Source organism: Hipposideros armiger, unplaced genomic scaffold, assembly GCF_001890085.2.
Source record: "Hipposideros armiger isolate ML-2016 unplaced genomic scaffold, ASM189008v1 scaffold_31, whole genome shotgun sequence".
NCBI lineage: Eukaryota > Metazoa > Chordata > Mammalia > Chiroptera > Hipposideridae > Hipposideros > Hipposideros armiger.
Genome location: NW_017731381.1, coordinates 1610661 through 1627163, shown reverse-complemented (window position 1 = coordinate 1627163; position 16503 = coordinate 1610661). Strand labels below are relative to the sequence as shown.

Here is a 16503-nt window from a genome sequence, read left to right as displayed (position 1 = left end):
GACTGTCTTTAACTTTGTTTTTAAAATGAACTTCAAAATAAACTAAAAACATCATTATTTAAAATAAATAAATAAATAAATAAAATCCCACCATAGTGAGAGCATAACCTTCCTCTGATGAATGTCTGCTTTCGATGTCGTTTGAGGCGAGTCATCACATGGGGACCAAGACCATTTGCACACCACATTGTTGTAAACAGTCCACTTCTCATCACCAGTTATCAGTCGTTTCAAAAAAGGGTAGTTTTCATCATGTTTAATGAGCATATTGCAGATGTTTATATGCGCTGTCAAATGAACTTCTTTGAGTTCATGTGAAACCCAAATATTGAGCTTGCTTATGTATTCCAGCTTCTTCAGGTGGTCGTGAATGCTTGAATGATAGATGTTCAATGTTTCTGCAATCTCTTGTGTTGTGTAACATGAGTTTGACTCGATCAATGCCTTTATTTTGTTGTCATCAACCTTGGTGGGCTTCCCTGACCGAGGAGCGTCATTGAGATCAAAATCACCAGCACGGAATTTCGTGAACCATCGTTGGCACTGACATTCGTAGAGCATTGTCACCATGAACTTTATGCAACTTTCACAAGCTTGACACACGTTCTTCCCTTTATGGAAGTAAAACAGTGAAATATGGCAAAAATGCACAGTTTGCTCTTCCATCTTCAACTTGTTGCAAAATCTCTAAAACTCAACGAAAGAAAAATTAACGAGTGCTATCTGTTGCAAACATGCGTTATGACTTTTCCGAAGACCCAATGGTTAATTTCTGTTTGTACCATCTGGTCTGGTCTTCCTTTTCTCTTTTTATTCCTCCTTTTATATTGAGGGTTTTTAAAATTCCATTTTATCTCCACTATTGGTGTATTAGTTATACTTCTTTTAAAAATTTAGTGGTAGTCCTGGGATTTACAATATACATCACAATCTACTTTCACATAATATTGTACTGCTTCACATTTCACATACAGTATAAGATTCTAAAAATACAATATACGTACTTCTAGTTTTTCCCCTCCACAGTCAACTGTGATGTGTCTAAAAAAAATTGACTGGGGTGAGAAGTGAGGGCTGGCCATGGATGAATTTATGAAGAGGTAGCTCTTACACAGTTCGGAAGACTCACATTTTTTCTGTTAGTTTTACATGTACGCTTTGTCTCCCTCCCTTGACAGTAAGGTTTTGAGAAGGAATAGCTTGTTTTCTGCTTCTCTGGTGTTCTTTAGTAATTATTAGTACAATGTGGAGCACACAGTCGATGCGCAGCAAAATATTTCTTCATGAGATTTAATGATATTTAATGGATTTTGGAGTAAGTTACTAATAGCTTTACTTTTTCTGTTTATTCCTAAAAAACTTTGAATAGTGGTGATGGTGACATTATTCCATTACTTACTAGCTCCGTTTTCTTTGGCAAGTTGCTTAGCATCCCTGTGCTTTGGTTGCTTCAACTGTACTATGGGAATAATAATAATAGTATGTGTCACATGAGATTATTACAACAATTAAGAACAATAGTGCAGTAAATGTTAGTTGCTTGCTTCCAGTTTCTTAATTATTATTGACAGTGCATATTAGAAAGGCAAATCCAATTATATGTTTTTAGAAGCTACGTTCTTTTAGTAGGAAAACTTTTAATATCTCAAAACCATCTATCTTAGTGTTGATAAATGTAACTACTTCTGTATTAATTAAGGAAGTAAACTTTGCTTGGAATAGTAACCGCAAAAAGGGAGCAGAGCTAATTAACTTCTGCCTTGCTAGCAATAATATGTTGTACCCTCTCTCTTACCCTAGGAACAATGTGCCCTATTCCCAGAGGACTAAAATCAATACAGAAATAGACTTCCCAGATCAGCTCTCCTTAGGACCAAAGGTACTTAAATCTGAGAATTCTTATTCAATTATATGTCAAAACTATAGTCATCCTTACCTTTAGGCATCATTTATTGTTGTTTGCTTTTATAGTGTCTGTTTCTTTTAACCACCACTATTAACCAAATCATGTACAAAGATATGTAAAGCCCAGAGTTGGAATCATAGAAAGGTGACAGTCTGGTGAGAGTTATTAAAAATATTTGGCTGACATCTATTGGGAAAATATTGTTAAGGCTGGTAAGGTACAATATTCAAGATTCTCTGTTTTCCTTACCTAACAGAATGAGTACAAAACAGTTACAGATCAAAGGGATCTGTACTCCTGTATAGATGTGGTACCTGTATTACTTTATTAGATTAGTGGTCATGACATTTGAACAGCAACTTTCCTAGAAATGCAGTCCACTACTATTATACGTGGAATAAGGATAATTCTTCATATATTTTTTTTTAAGTTTTGGAAAGAAACAGGTGGTGTATTTGACCTGTAAATCTGCGGTATAATTGGTTAATGTTTTAACTAGTCTGATATCAAGTATGAGGTGATAATAGCATAGCATGAATTACATTAGGAAAAATGGGAATGAAGAAGGATTGGAAGAAGGGAAGTTTAAATAAACTTTTTTCTAACCACAGTGATTTTTTTTTTCATTGTACTAAGGATTATTTCTTGAACCTGTACAAAAGTATTTATTTAGATGAAGTTGGAGCAATGGAAAAGTGTAAAGAGCCAAACTGCTAAAGACTTAGAAATGTAGGCAACCCATTATAAAATATGTGCTTTGGTAATCAGTTTCCTTGAATAAGTTTTCTCAGGGAAAGAAGCTGAGAGAGTTCAGATTGGTATCGAGACATCTGTTGACACCTTGGTAACAGAACATTGCCTTGTGGAAAACACACCTCCCAGGAATGTTGTAGAGAATCTGCCCAAAGTATCTCACCTACAGTTTCTAGAGGCCACAACCGTCCGCTTTTATGGTGTTTGTTTTGTAAGAGGCTTTCTGCAGTTTTTCAGGCCTCATGAGTAGTGGCCAAGCTTAGATTTGGTTATGAATTCCTGTCTCTTCTTTCCCTTAACCTTAAACAAGTTTTTTTTTTATTATGGAAAGTTTCAGACATACACAGAAGTAGAGAGACTATTACAACGAATCTTCACGGCATTCATCTTTTATGTCTCCCCTCCCACTTCCTTTTTGACCCAGAGTATTTTAAAGAAAATCCCAGACAGCCTGTTATTTCACCTATAAAGATTTTAATATGCATATCTATCAGATATGGACTTCATAGAAAAGCACATTAACATACCCCATAAATTCTTTATAGCCTTATTCCTTGATATTAACTAGTACTGAATCTCTTCTCTTGATTTTTCTCAAAAAATGGCTTTTTACAGTTAACTCTAAATCAGGTCCAAATAAGGTCTACCTAATGCATTTGAGTGATGCATTTCTTTAATCTCTTTTGATCTATAATAATTCACCCTCTTTTTTTTGTTTGTTTTTTTGTTTATGTCACCTATTTCTTGAAGCTGAGTTAGTCCCCTTCCCCACACTGGATTTTGCTGGTTGTATCATTGGGTTGTATATAACACATTACTCTTTCTGTATTACTAGTAAACAGGTAATTAGAGGCTTACCTGTTTTGTAATCATTCATATTTTTAATTCCTCATTGGAGGTTTCTTGCGCCTTCTGTTCACATTAGAAGACTAGAAAGCTTGATTGTCCCACTTTGTATACTGAGATTGACTGGGGATTCATTTTGATAGAGCCCTTTGTTAAGATTCTCACCAACAAAATCCATGGGGGACATTCTGACACCCTGCAGATTTCCAGGTCTGTTCACCTTTCATCTAATGGTCTTAATTTAACATTCATTGATGATTGTTGTCTGAATAACTTATTTCACTATTGTTGCATTTTAAGAAGACTGTAGAAAATGAAATGAACATTTTTGATTAAGAACTGTAAAAAACTGCATATAAACTGAAGTGTCTAGAAAATTCATTTATGGCAAAGTATTGTTTTCTCTGATTGTGTCTAGTAAGAGAAGTGTCGTGTAGAAAAGAATGTATAAAAGTTGTGTGTTTAGCCAAATTAAATGGCCCCTTTTTGTTTTTGAATGAGTTGTCTTTAAAAGGTTTTATGGGAACAGATTTTGAGCTAGATTCCTGCTTTGGGATTCCCATGAATTTATGAAATATTTTTACCTATATTGGGGCTTGTTCCAAGGATGATAAAATCCTAAGGTTACTTTGGTTGAGGATTATGGATCATGAATTCCTATAGGTTACTTGAATCCACGTAGGTTATTTATTCTCACTGTAGGTTATTTATTCTCACTGCTGTGGCTGTGGTCACATATTTTTCCTATGATCCTACCTAGGTGGCTGTTGTATAAATATCAGTAGTAATATTTGACTTTATATAGTACTTCCTATATGTCAGACACTATATTTTGTAATTTGCATGTAGTAATTTATTTAATCCTCACATGATTATCATTCCTGTTTTACATAGAAGGAAACTGAGGCAGAGAGAGTAAGTGATTTGCCCTGGCACACTGCGAATAAATGGTAAGCGCTAGGATTTGGACCCATCTTGCTGAATTCGTGCGCTTAGAAGGACAGAGTGGATTACCGTATTTGCCGGCGTATAAGACGACTGGGCGTATAAGACGACCCCCTAACATTTCCACTCAAAATACAGAGTTTGTTATATGGGCAGTCTATCTGAAGTGTACCTGGCGTATAAGACGACCCCCCACTTGGAGGCATATTTTTCAGGGCCAAAAAATCGTCTTATACGCTGGCAAATACGGTACGTAGTCTCATTATTACCAGAAAAAGACCTCAAGTGTACTGTCCTACTAGCCCTGGAGGATAATCTATTTATATTCATATGTAATGTAAATAATCTACACATGTATGTATTTTGTTTGCTTGTGTGTATGTATACGTATATAGAGAGACAGATACAAACGTAACCGCCCACATGGAGGGGCAAATATTCTTACTCCCAAACTTTAAAAAAAATCTCTTACCTTGACCTTAGATGGAGCCCCAGGCTCTGGTATGTCATCTGGTGGAGGAGGACCTATGAGGTGAGAATAGATGGAAAGGTCACAAGGGAAACCTAGTAGACAGCTTGAGGTCAAGGTCAGATTCACACAGGATCCTACGCTGGTCTTTAGACCTTTTTGCCTTTGAAGTTCAAGCTGCCTGCTCTCTAAACAGCTACTCAGATCTTAGCTACACAATTTCAGATTATATTTTGGAGCAGAAAGCCATATAGCGTAGTGTCCAATACCATAAAGACGATTTTTAAAATTCTCCAAATCATCATAAAGAGCAGTCATAAGTGCCTCGATTACAGAACCAGGAGTCAGGAGGCACTGTAGGTGATCTTGTCCTGTTTATCTCTGCTGTCTCTTGCTAAGTGGTTTTTTTTTTAAATTGAGGTAATGTGTCACATATTCTAACAAACTGTTAAATAACCCTCTCCCTCTCTTTTCCGTCATGCTGTTTTCACTTCAGCAAGAGGGTTGATTACTTCCACCAAATGTCAGTTCAGATGGGAACAGGGAATAATTTGAGCAGTCATGTTCTTTCATAAAAATGTTTCCACGTTTCTCTGTTTTTATATTTGAATTGTACTTGTTTTGTGCTGCTCTGCTAAGAGGTTAATCTGTGTGGATAAGAAAATGACTAGATCCTCAAGAATCTGAACACTGTAATAACCTTATGGTTTGAACATTTGGCTATCGTTGATAGGGGATAAGAGGAAGCTTCCTTGTGTCAGGAGCTGAATGAGATGGATTTACCTGGTTGTCTGTTAGTCTGTGTTTGAAGCGTCAAGCAGTTGTGTGCCCGTGGTAAGATTTAACAGCAAAGTCCTCAAGCGATCGATTCTCTAGGTATAAGAGTGAGGATGGATTTAAGGACAACACGTTTCCTGATTTTATTCATTCTATTTACAGATTCAAATATTGACACTGGCTATAATTTTGATAATCATCATTGCATGGTTAGTTTTTCCCAATTTAGAGGATTTCTTCAAGTACTTAACACTTTTTTTTTTTTTTTTAGTAAAGATGTTCATGCCTTCTAACAGAAACAGATTTCCTGAATCATCTTCCTGACTTCTGTGCAGCCTTTCCTTTTTAGTAAGTTTTTTGAAGAAAAAAAAAGAATGTATTATCACCCATTTTTTTTTTTTTTTAAACCCAGCTTTTTTATTCACCTAGAGAACGGAGAACTCAGTAAAGCAGGGAACATATTAATGTTGTAGGACTCATTTTCCATAGTTTTTTGTTTTTCCTCTTAGTATGTAGTTATTATATGTACTGGGGTCATAGAATTATAGGATTTTAGGGCATAGGCTCCTTAAGAAAGGATTTCTAAAATGTTACATCAAACACCCTAATTTTATAGTTGAAGAATGAACTGAAGAGTCTGTTCTTTAGTTTCATTGGTGACTGTCCTGCAAGTCTCCTCTTGCTGGTTGCTGTCTGATGTGGTCTGCTCCTCAGACATAGGATACACCATAAAATGAGAGCAAAGCAATTTGAGAAATGGTTGAATTTAGTGGAATAGAAATTCACGATGAATATTGTGTTGGGCGTATACTAACGCAGTTCTCCCTGGCATTATGTTAATAAAGACAAGCTAAACATGAGCTGCCCTTGTGTGGGCTTTGGGCTGGTGGGGTCAGTTCCAGTGTGGTGCTGCAGTGTACTCTAGGAGGTTGGCTTGTCATGTCTGGCCTGTGTTAGTGGGCCTCTGCCTTGGCACCAGTCCCTTGAGTCCCAGCCAGAGTAGTCGAGTTGGTTTCACTTGGTATGCATGATGGGAGCAGCAGCAACTGCATACGTGAAGAAAGCTTGAGGTTTCTTTCCACAAAGTTATTGATGTTTGCATAAATATATTTTTTACTGACCATCTTATAAATTCCTTTTCTTGGTTTTCATCGTTTTCAAATTGTTTCTTACGGCTTAGAAGAGGAGCAGTCACGTCATATATAAATAATAATTCTGTGTCTTTCTGATTTACGCATCTCGTAATTTATCCCCATATCTCTAGAATGTTCAGAGCAGTGCTTGATGGATGGCATCCTTGTCTTTCCCAACTGTTTTTTTAAATTTTTATTTATTTTATTTATTTTTAAGATTTTACTGGGTAATCGGGAAAGGGGAACAGACAAGTTGCTGTCCTTTTGTTCTTCAGTCTAGTTGTGGAGGATGTTGCTTCACTGGCCCATGTTGGTATCATCATTGTGCTCTTCCCGGGTGAGGCAGTCGCTCCCGGCCATTGGATTGTAGGAGCTGCAGCCTACACTGTCGCCAGTGACTCACGGCAGCCCAGCTCCAGGTCGAGCTGTTGTTCACCATCTTAGCTGTAGAGGGCGCAGCGTCACTGGCCCTCATGTGGGATCCGAACCAGGACCCTGCTGCTCAGAGCTGATATCCCAAGCCAACTCTTAACCAACACGCCACTCGGCCAGCCCTATACTTTTTCTTAATGCACATTTTACTTCAATACAAGTTAAAATGCGGTACAGCCTGATTCCAAAGGTAAAACTTAAAAACAATAGTCAGTCTAGAATAGGGGAAATACAAAATGGTCCATGCTATCTCAACCTTTAGTTATTTTTTTTAAAACCTGTTTGAGGGCTGTGCAACTTAATGTCAGAAAACAGGTATCTAATTCATTCAGCAAAATACTAATTGTCAGAATACTTTTCATTTGGGATCAAATTGTTACTCCCGAGGCCTTCTGTAGAGTACCTTACCCTTCCTTTTGTTGCCGTTCTTCTCACCGCATCTTTGAACAGCAGCTTATAAAGTTGTTGTTTTTTTGTCATAGTCAAAATAAAATATTACCGCTCTTCTCTGTAAGCATTATCTTTGCTTTTATCTTTGTCATGATGTACCCTTCTTATAGCAGCTGATAAATCAGCAGACTCCTTTCCTCCTGGCTCAGAGATTTGGGAGCCCGCAATGCAGGGGTTAATCATAATGGGAACTGTGGGATTGGTTCAGGACTTGGTGGTGATAGGAGAGACTCAGTGTGTGGCTTTCACAAGCTGTGAGCAGAGGCAGCGCAGTACTGTGGTTTGTTCAGAAGCAGGTAACTCTGGGTGCAGAATCTAAGGAATCCACCAAGTTGGCCTTTGAACCTGGATCTGGGAGATGGATATGGAATCTAGACAGGAGTTGTAGTCCCACAAAGCAAAGGTCACAAAGAAACTGCCATTATACTGTGGATGGAATTTAGGGTGAATTTTAAAGTGGCGCCATCTGTTTCGAGTCCAGTCGTTGTTAAAGTGACTAATAGTAATAGGCTTGGAATTTCCTACTTTCATGTACAGAGCTTGCTATCTCCACATATGTAGGATATGAGATTGTTCTTGAGCTTTGAGTAGCGGGTGGTCCTTTGGTATCTGGAGAGGCTTGGGCCAGAGCAAGGCTTAGCACAACTGCATAACACAGAAGCTGAGAACCTGGAATGATTCCCTTGCAGAACTTGTTTTCTTTTATTTTTTGACCCTTAAGTCATTTGAGAGTGGAGGGAAGAAAATAGTGTGAGTGGTGAAACTAGCAAGGGGGTCCTTTCATTTATAGATTTAATCCATGTCCTCACCCTACCAGTATATGGGTATTGACTACTTACTGTAGGTCCTGTCCTACGACATAGGGGACCCGAAGGTGAATCTGATGCAGTCTCTTGGTCCTCTGGAGGGTTATAATTTTGTCCTCTCTGTTGGGGGGCTGCCTTTATTATACTCGTCTGTGACATGCAGCTTTGTCACCAATTCCTTTAGGATTCTTTTGACCCTTTAAGAACTGATACTTGGATTTCACAAGCAGGCTAAGGAGAGTTTCCTGACTTACTTACTTCATGTTATTACTGGTCTGGGTTTATACTGGGCCAGCAATAAAGGGCTTCATTTGCACGTGGAGCATCTTCAGGAAAGGGTGCCTGTGATGGAAGGTATGAAGCGCCTTGCACACGTGTATGTATTTCGGAGCGGCAATTTGGAAAGTTGCTGTCCCCCAAACTGGTCATCTGTATCATCTAGGACAGCCTTGAATCCCATCACTACAGCTGGTTGTCAGTGCTTGTGCTGATGATGGAAGGGACCATTGGGACGGGCCGTATCAATATAATGTAATATAAGTGGGAGATGGTGGGTTTTAAGAAGTTAACTTTACATTTCAAAATAGTTGTCTTTTGATCTGAGAATTGATACTCCTTACCAAATAAACAAACAGGCTTTGTGGTTCTGCTCGTTCTGGCCATGAGTTGTGTCACCTGTCACCCCAATCCTTCTAAAATAGTGCCACATGCCAATCTGAAAACCTGCTGAGTCTTACTCCTAATTAAGTAGTTATGTACGTGTTAGAAGTCAGTAGTTTTCACAATACGTTTTTTGCTAATAAATTAAAATAGCAATTTGTAGGCACGTTGGATGGACCGCACGTAGTGTAGATGGTGTTAACAGATTTTTGTCCATTGGCTTAAATTGGCCTAAGGTGGCCTCTTGAGTATGTTGCTTGTTGCCTGCAGTTTCGACTCTTAGTGCCGGAAACCAGGTTTGGAGAGCCAGGGCATTGTATCCACCAGAGACTCCTGTTGCCAGGCACCCTCCTCCCCGTTCAGCCCGTGCTATCTGTGCTGCTTCTGCAAGAACTTCCACGTGGCTCGGTCACATCTCCTCGTGCCGCATCTTGCTTTCTGTATTCCTCTGCATTTGTCACAGCACTCTCCCTTTTAGGTTTCACAGAGGGGGAGTTAAGTGTGGGAGAGGATTAAGAGCCGCTTCAACCTTTAAAAATCCAGAGCTTTAAAAACATCCTTCTCAATTTCTATTAAACAAAAACCCCTGGACCCTAAGGAAAGTGCGGGAGGGGTCATAGTTGAACCGCTTGTAGGCGACTGAAACGACTGGAATCCATCAGGGTGCAGCATCTTCCTGGGTTCTTAGCAGGCGATTTAATGTCCGATGTGGAATTAGGATCCGGGATTTCACCTTAAAACTTGAATGGAAAGAAATTTGTGTCAGATTCAGAATCCATTATTTGTCTTGTCTTTAAACAATGGGAAAAAACACTTTGGAAAAAACCTTGAGATTTTGTTTTACTTTAACAAAACAGAGTTGTAGAAAGAGGGGGAAAGCCTACTTTTTAGTGCTAGGCATTCCACAAATTTAGTTGATACGATGTTTTCGGATTGTAGCACTTGGGCTGGCTCTTCTGTTTCCTGTAGAATAGAGTGTGGAGCCTGGATGACCATAAATATGTGATTTTTATTATTTATCCCAAAGTAAAAACGCGAGTATTGTCTGTATTTATGATTCTGTTAATGTGTTTACTTTGTTTCCTGCTGTCTTGGATAAATATCAGACAGACTGTTCTGTACTAAAATTGCTCCAAAACAATTTTGTTTTAACAATTCAGAATTTAAATGGAAGGCTTTATGAAAGTAAAGAATTGAAACAGAATTACTTGCAGTTACATTCCCTAAAGGTTTCATCTATGTTTATCATATGAATAATTTGTATATTTTGTTCTCGTGTGTAATCTTATCTGAAGGTCCATCCATCTTGTCTAAAATGTGCCTTAAAGGTCCAAATGAATGATAGTTGTTTTAGTTGCTTCCCGTTCACCCCATGGATGGGTCAAAGCCATCCTTTGCTACAGTCCGCTTTTCTTTTTTTTTTTTTTTTGTCACATGGGCTTTGTTTTCTTTCTTTTTCTAGATTGTTATAATTTATCTACAGAAGGAATATCTTTTTAACCTCTGCCCACTCTCTGAGTGTCCCAATAGAACATCTCCATATCCTGACCCCTCACCTTGTGCTGTTTTCATTTGCCTACAAGGCAACTTGATGTAGTGTTACGAGGGCTGGATTGGAAGCCAGGAAATCTAATTCTTGTACTTCTGAATAACTGTGAGCCTTTGGGCAACCAGACAGCTCTGACTCTTCATTTCCTTATCTTAAGATGAAAGGATTGTATTGCCTGAGCTTTGAGTTCCTTGCCTTCACTCTGTCTCAGTGTTGGCTGTCCCTTCAAACTTAGCCTGTCCAGAACAGAACTCTCCCCAAAGATGGTTTTGTCCCTGTTCTTTTTTTTTTTTTTTTTTTTCTGAACCATCCTGCCACCTGTTGGCAGCTCAATGGCTGCTCAGCTCGGGCCAGGACTCGAACCGCTGTTGCTCAGAGCTCAAACTCTTGAGCGAGCCCTTAACCATGTCCCTGTTCTTCAAATGAAGAAACTGAGACCCAGGGAGATGAAATAAATGGTACAAATCAAATCATACTACCTGTGTGTTCAGAATCTAGATATTGTCACTCCCAAGTCTGCTACAGGCATTACTCTTCCTCCACAGATGGCATTAAAGTGGAACGAGTCAGAAAGGCTTGTGTTACTGGTGAGACCCCATGAGACTGAACGTGGAGTGTCATTTGTAAAACCCTTTGTCTTCCCACATCAGGTTATACCTTGAATTTCCAGGGCTCTGAACCTTGAGTGGGCTTGGCTGTCAGGAGATGGGTTTCCTCAATCCTGTGTTCACAGCTGTGAGCATCCCTGATCTGGGTCAGTTGACATTAAGGCGTAGGGTCTAATGACAATTTAAAAAAAGCACAGCCCGGTTTTACTTTACGAAGTGATCTTTGATAGCTCTGGTCGTGCCTGGCCACTTGCTTCTACTACTGTCCTTAATAGTGCTTCTTATCAAGCAAGTTGATTTTTATCACCAGATGAGGAGTTTTTTGGTTTTTTTTGTGTTTTTTTTTTTTAAGCTGAGCCATCCTGCTACCTGTTGGCAGTTCAGCGACTGCTCAGCTCGGGCTGGACTCGAACCGCTGTTGCTCAGAGCTCAAACTCTTGAGCGAGCTCTTAACCAACTGAGCCACTCAGCCGGCCCTCAGATGAGTTTTAAATGATTTTCTCTGATTGAAAAGATGAGCTGGGATTTGAAGTTTATATTTTTCCTACTGTATTTTGCAAATGTGTCTCATTCATCATTAAAATCAAAGTGTTTGGCTTTGTGATCTCAGGGGTCCATTCAGTTCTATTCTGTGACTGCAGCACTGCTGAAATTTTTCTAGTCGGTGAAAAGAGAACTTCCTTGGTTTACACCTTTATACCACCTCAGACACAACAGATTATAATAAGGAAATATAGCAACACAAGACCTTGGCTGAAGTCAATAGTAATTAGCTTGAATAACCAGAGGAGATTCAGTTAATAAAAGCCTTGTTGGTAACACAGTTGACCAATAGGAAGCCTCTCAAATGGACTGTTCTAAAACTCTTGATCCAGTAACAGCCGTTTCCTAGAAGGTTGTGACTACTCGTAACTGCTGATTATGTCTTCTCAAAGACAGGGATTAAAATCAGCACTCTTGATTTGCCTTTTGGCTTGCATTACCCATGTACAGGGTAACAAAGCTTTTACTGTAATACATTAAATGTTTAAAACACTTTTCTTTTGAGAAGCATAGTATCTGAAGTTTATGTCAGTGGCGGTATGTACTTTCCAGCCAGCAAAGAGCTGTGGCTCAGTTTGGAAGTTGACCATTCTGTGCCTTTTTACTAGTAATATTTGGCAGCTATTTCAATTTAGGCATCTACATTTTTGGAGAGAAGGGTTTTCAGCCTAAGCATGCTATATTTCCCTTATACCAGTATGATTCTTCTCTTTTGACCCCCCCAATTAATAAATCCATATGTAATATTAATATATTGAATTTATTCATTTATCAAATACTGTGCTAGGAATTAGATATATAATAGTAGTCAAGATAGATAGGTGCCTGTTCTCATGGCCCTGTTAGTCTTACAGATGTAAATGCCTTTGACATGTAGTCATGAGATTAAGGCGGTGTGGCATGTGTGTTATCTCTACCCTGTAGTAGATAGCTTCAAAGATCAACCTATGCAGATTTTCCTCTAGCCTAAACTATACACAAAAGGTAACTTTCACAGAAGTTGATGTAATTTACAATTCTCTACGTTCCAAAGAAAACTTCCAGGCACCAAAAAGAATTCATTTGTGTGTGTGTGTGTGTGTCTGTGCCTGTGTCTGTGTCCATCCTCAATGTATTTTTGTGCTGTGCTACCTTTAATAGACAATAAAACTTCTCATCCAGAGCATTGAAAATACAGGAAACCCTTAAAATTATTACAGAAGCATTTTCTCACCCCATCTTGAATATTCTAGTTGTGCAGAAATGTGTTCACTAGATCATAGGGTCTTCTTTAAGAGAAAGGAGTGGCCATTTGTTAGTCGAATGCCCTTCCATTGTTGGTTGGCATGAGCTTAGACTAAAAAAATAAAACATCAGAGTACAAAAAAAATAAATTATTGAATACTAAAAATGTTAGTAATAAAAATAAAGAAGGGCTGGAAGGTAAAGTTTGGGAAGCCTCCCAGAAAATAGAACATGAAGAGATAAAAACATGTTTTTAATGAGAGAAAATTAGAGGTACAGCCCAGAAGGGCCATCCTTTAAATACAGTAATAGGAGTTCCATAAAAAGAAAATAAGAGGGAGGGAATTCTGAAGAAATAATACAAGAAGATTTCTTAGAACTGAAGCAAGAGTTTCTGGATTGTGAAACCAGATGCCCAGTCTCATGGATGAAAATAGCCCCAAGGCTCATCATCGTGAGAAGATGATCCTAAAAGCTTTCTGAGAAGGAAGGCGAGGTTATACACAAACGATGAGGGATTGGAATGGTTCCGATTCCTTAACAGGTAGTGGAAGGAACAGGATGATGACGCAATGCTCTCAGAATTCTGAGGAAAAATCAATCTCCGGTCTGTAATTTGCTACCCACCAGACCAGACCATCAACGTAGAAGAGAAACATATTCACACATGAAGATCTCAAAAACTTAACCTCTCGTTCATTTTCTAGAGAGTTAATGGACATTGTGATTCACCAAAATGAGAGTTAACCTAGAGAAAATATACATAGCAGTCCGCTCTTGAGAGGGACAAAGGGAATGACTCTCTAAGAGCTTGGCGATGAGAAGTTTTAGGAAGGTAGCTTTGAAGCAGATTGGAGAGAATAAGACTCCAGATTTGCCGATGCAAGGAATAAAAACTGAACTTAGATTGAGATGAGTTTTATGGTTTGGGGGGAGCATTTTGAGATAAGTTATTGGTTCATAGAAGACAAAACGAATTTTGAAATGAGGCACTTACTATTTTTAGGGGAAAAATTACCCCCAAAAAAAGATTTTTAGCACAGTATAGTTCATGGCTTAGCTGTGAATTGAATATTCATTTAATAATTAATGGTGATAATAACTATATTGGGATGATAACAGTTCACCCTTTATGGCAGGAGGCGACCTGTTTTTATAAATAAAGATTTATTGGAACACAGCCAGACTTATTTGCATATTGTCTATGACTGTTTTTGTGCTACAGAGGCAGAACTGAATAGTTGCAACACAGACCATATGGCCCACAGAGCCTAAACTATTATCTGGCTTATAATAAAAATACTTGCCAACTCCTGTTGCATAGGAAGAAACCAATAGAATAATGTTTAAAATGGGGAAAAAATAACTGTATAGCATCTTTTTTAGAAATATTGAGGAAAGCAGAAGGAACAGCTAAAGGTAAAATGATTACCTTTGGGAAGAATGAATCAGGAATGGGAGGAATAGAGTCGGGAAATATATGTATTTTTTGGCTTTATAATGAATTTAAGCTAAGTTTGAAAAAGTCTGAATGAAGAATGCTGACAAATTTGATTGGACTGGAAAAACGGAATAAACAAGAAAGGAAAAAAAGCTAGAGGCCACCAGTTATGATGCAGAAAGTGGGAGCTCAGAGCCTTTTCTGTCAACATGGTGTTCCCACTTATTCACTCACTGATTCCATAGACAATCGTGTAAGAGTCCACACATCAGGCCCTGAGCGCAATACTGCAGAACACACTTCCTTCCCAGAGGGTGCTCAGGCACCTAAAAGCTGGTGGCACGCAAGGGGAAAAGATGGTGTATCCTGGTGATGAAGCTACTCCGGTGCTTCTCACAAGATAATTTCTCAGTTTAGGGAAGTCGAATACAGCATCTTGGAGAACATGGCACCACAGCTGAGTTTTGAAGACTAAGAGACTGGGGAGGAAGGACAGGAAGAATTTCCAAGCTGGAGGCATAGCCTGACTAAAACCGGAGTGAGCAGGGCTGGTTTCCTAGCCTGCAAGTGCTCAGCATAGTTGGGTGGATGGTGGCAGGTGATGTCAGAGCAGCAGACAAGGACCCCGAGGCCAGATCACTGAGGCAGGGCTCTGTGGTTTGTGGAATTCGTATTTTTTTCTGAAGACACTATAGAGATACAATCTGATTTTGTTTATACTTGAGGAAAATGTACTCTTGGTGCATTGAGAGTAGTGGGATTAGGGACGGCATAAAAAGTAGAGGCTATTTCAGGTTAAAAAAAAAAGACAATTATATGGGAATAAGCTGAAGAAGTGGACTGGGTAGGAAATAAGGGGTTCAGGAATCGTAAAGGAGCTAAGGGGGGAGAGAGGAAAGCGGTAAGGAGACCGCATTCTGGGCAGGGTGACATTCGCGGGGCATTGGCCTCTGTGGGGGACACAGGAGCAGGTTGTGTATGTGCATGAAGGCAGTACTGAGTTGGAGTTTGGAGGAGTTGTGGGGTGTTTGTGGAATCTGGAGTACCTAATTGGAGCTGGCCGGATGCAGTTGCCCCTGCCCACTCGGAGGTCAGGAGGAGGACTCGGCTTTGGAAATGTGCAGTGGTCATGGCGTAGGAAGATGAAGCTTGGGAACTGAGGAGAGAATTCAGGGAGCCCTTGTGGTATTAAGACTATTGAACCCAGAGGACACTGACATTTAAGGGGTAGGCCTTCTAATAAGGAGGAGCTTAGCGAGGAGGCTGAGCTTTGGAAGCCGGCAATCAGAGGAAAAGCAGGAGAGAATGGCCCCTGAGAAACCAGTGAGGTGAGAATTTTAAGAGAAGGAAGTGGCCTATAGTTTAAAATGCTGCGAGGAAGGCAGAATAAGGCCTAAAAATGCCCACTGGATTTGGCAGCTAAGGAGTCATTGGTAAGAACAGCTTTAGAGAAGTAATATGGGAGGAAGTGAAAATTCAGGTATGTGGGGGATTTGTTAGTACAGCTACTATTTTAAGATAGAGCTGAACCTGCTTCTTTGTTGAGGAGAAAAGAGCTGTAGACAGAGGTTTATTAATAACTTAGGAGAGGAATGATTCTTCATTCAACAAATGTTTGTTGAGCACTAGTTACGAGCCCAGTGCCATTGCAGACTCAGGGAGCGAAACAAAGCTTACATTTATGTGTCTCATAGGCCATGAATTTATAATCAGCTAGACATCATATAATGCCAAGTCGTTACAAGTGCCAGAAGAAAACTAAATTAGGATAAGAGGATAGGAGCGGGGTGGGGATGGAGGGGAGAAGGCGTGTTTTCTTTTGGGGGGTTAGGGAAGGCATCACTGATGAGGAAAGCTTAAACTGCAAAGTAACCCAGAGTCTGAGGGGGCTGAGAAGTGGGGGAGGCTGGATCCCGAGTCCCATTGGGAGGGTTAGTTACCCTCGAGAGAGGGCCATCTTC

The 16503-nt window shown here is 39.5% G+C and overlaps 1 protein-coding gene across 5 annotated transcripts in view; it reads left to right on the top strand.

Annotated features, from left to right (window-relative positions):
* The window catches only part of CHD6 (chromodomain helicase DNA binding protein 6), a 188030-nt gene that overhangs the window by 29031 nt on the left and 142496 nt on the right, over positions 1 to 16503 (top strand). For 2 of the 5 annotated variants that reach the window (XM_019636996.1, XM_019636998.1), the window contains 2 exons: positions 1801 to 1879; positions 5968 to 6044. The gene's annotated coding sequence lies outside the window, so the exon portion shown is untranslated. Of the gene's footprint in view, positions 1 to 1800; positions 1880 to 4399; positions 4456 to 5967; positions 6045 to 16503 lie in introns of all 5 variants that reach the window. The other 3 variants (XM_019636997.1, XM_019637000.1, XM_019636999.1) reach the window with 3 other exon arrangements.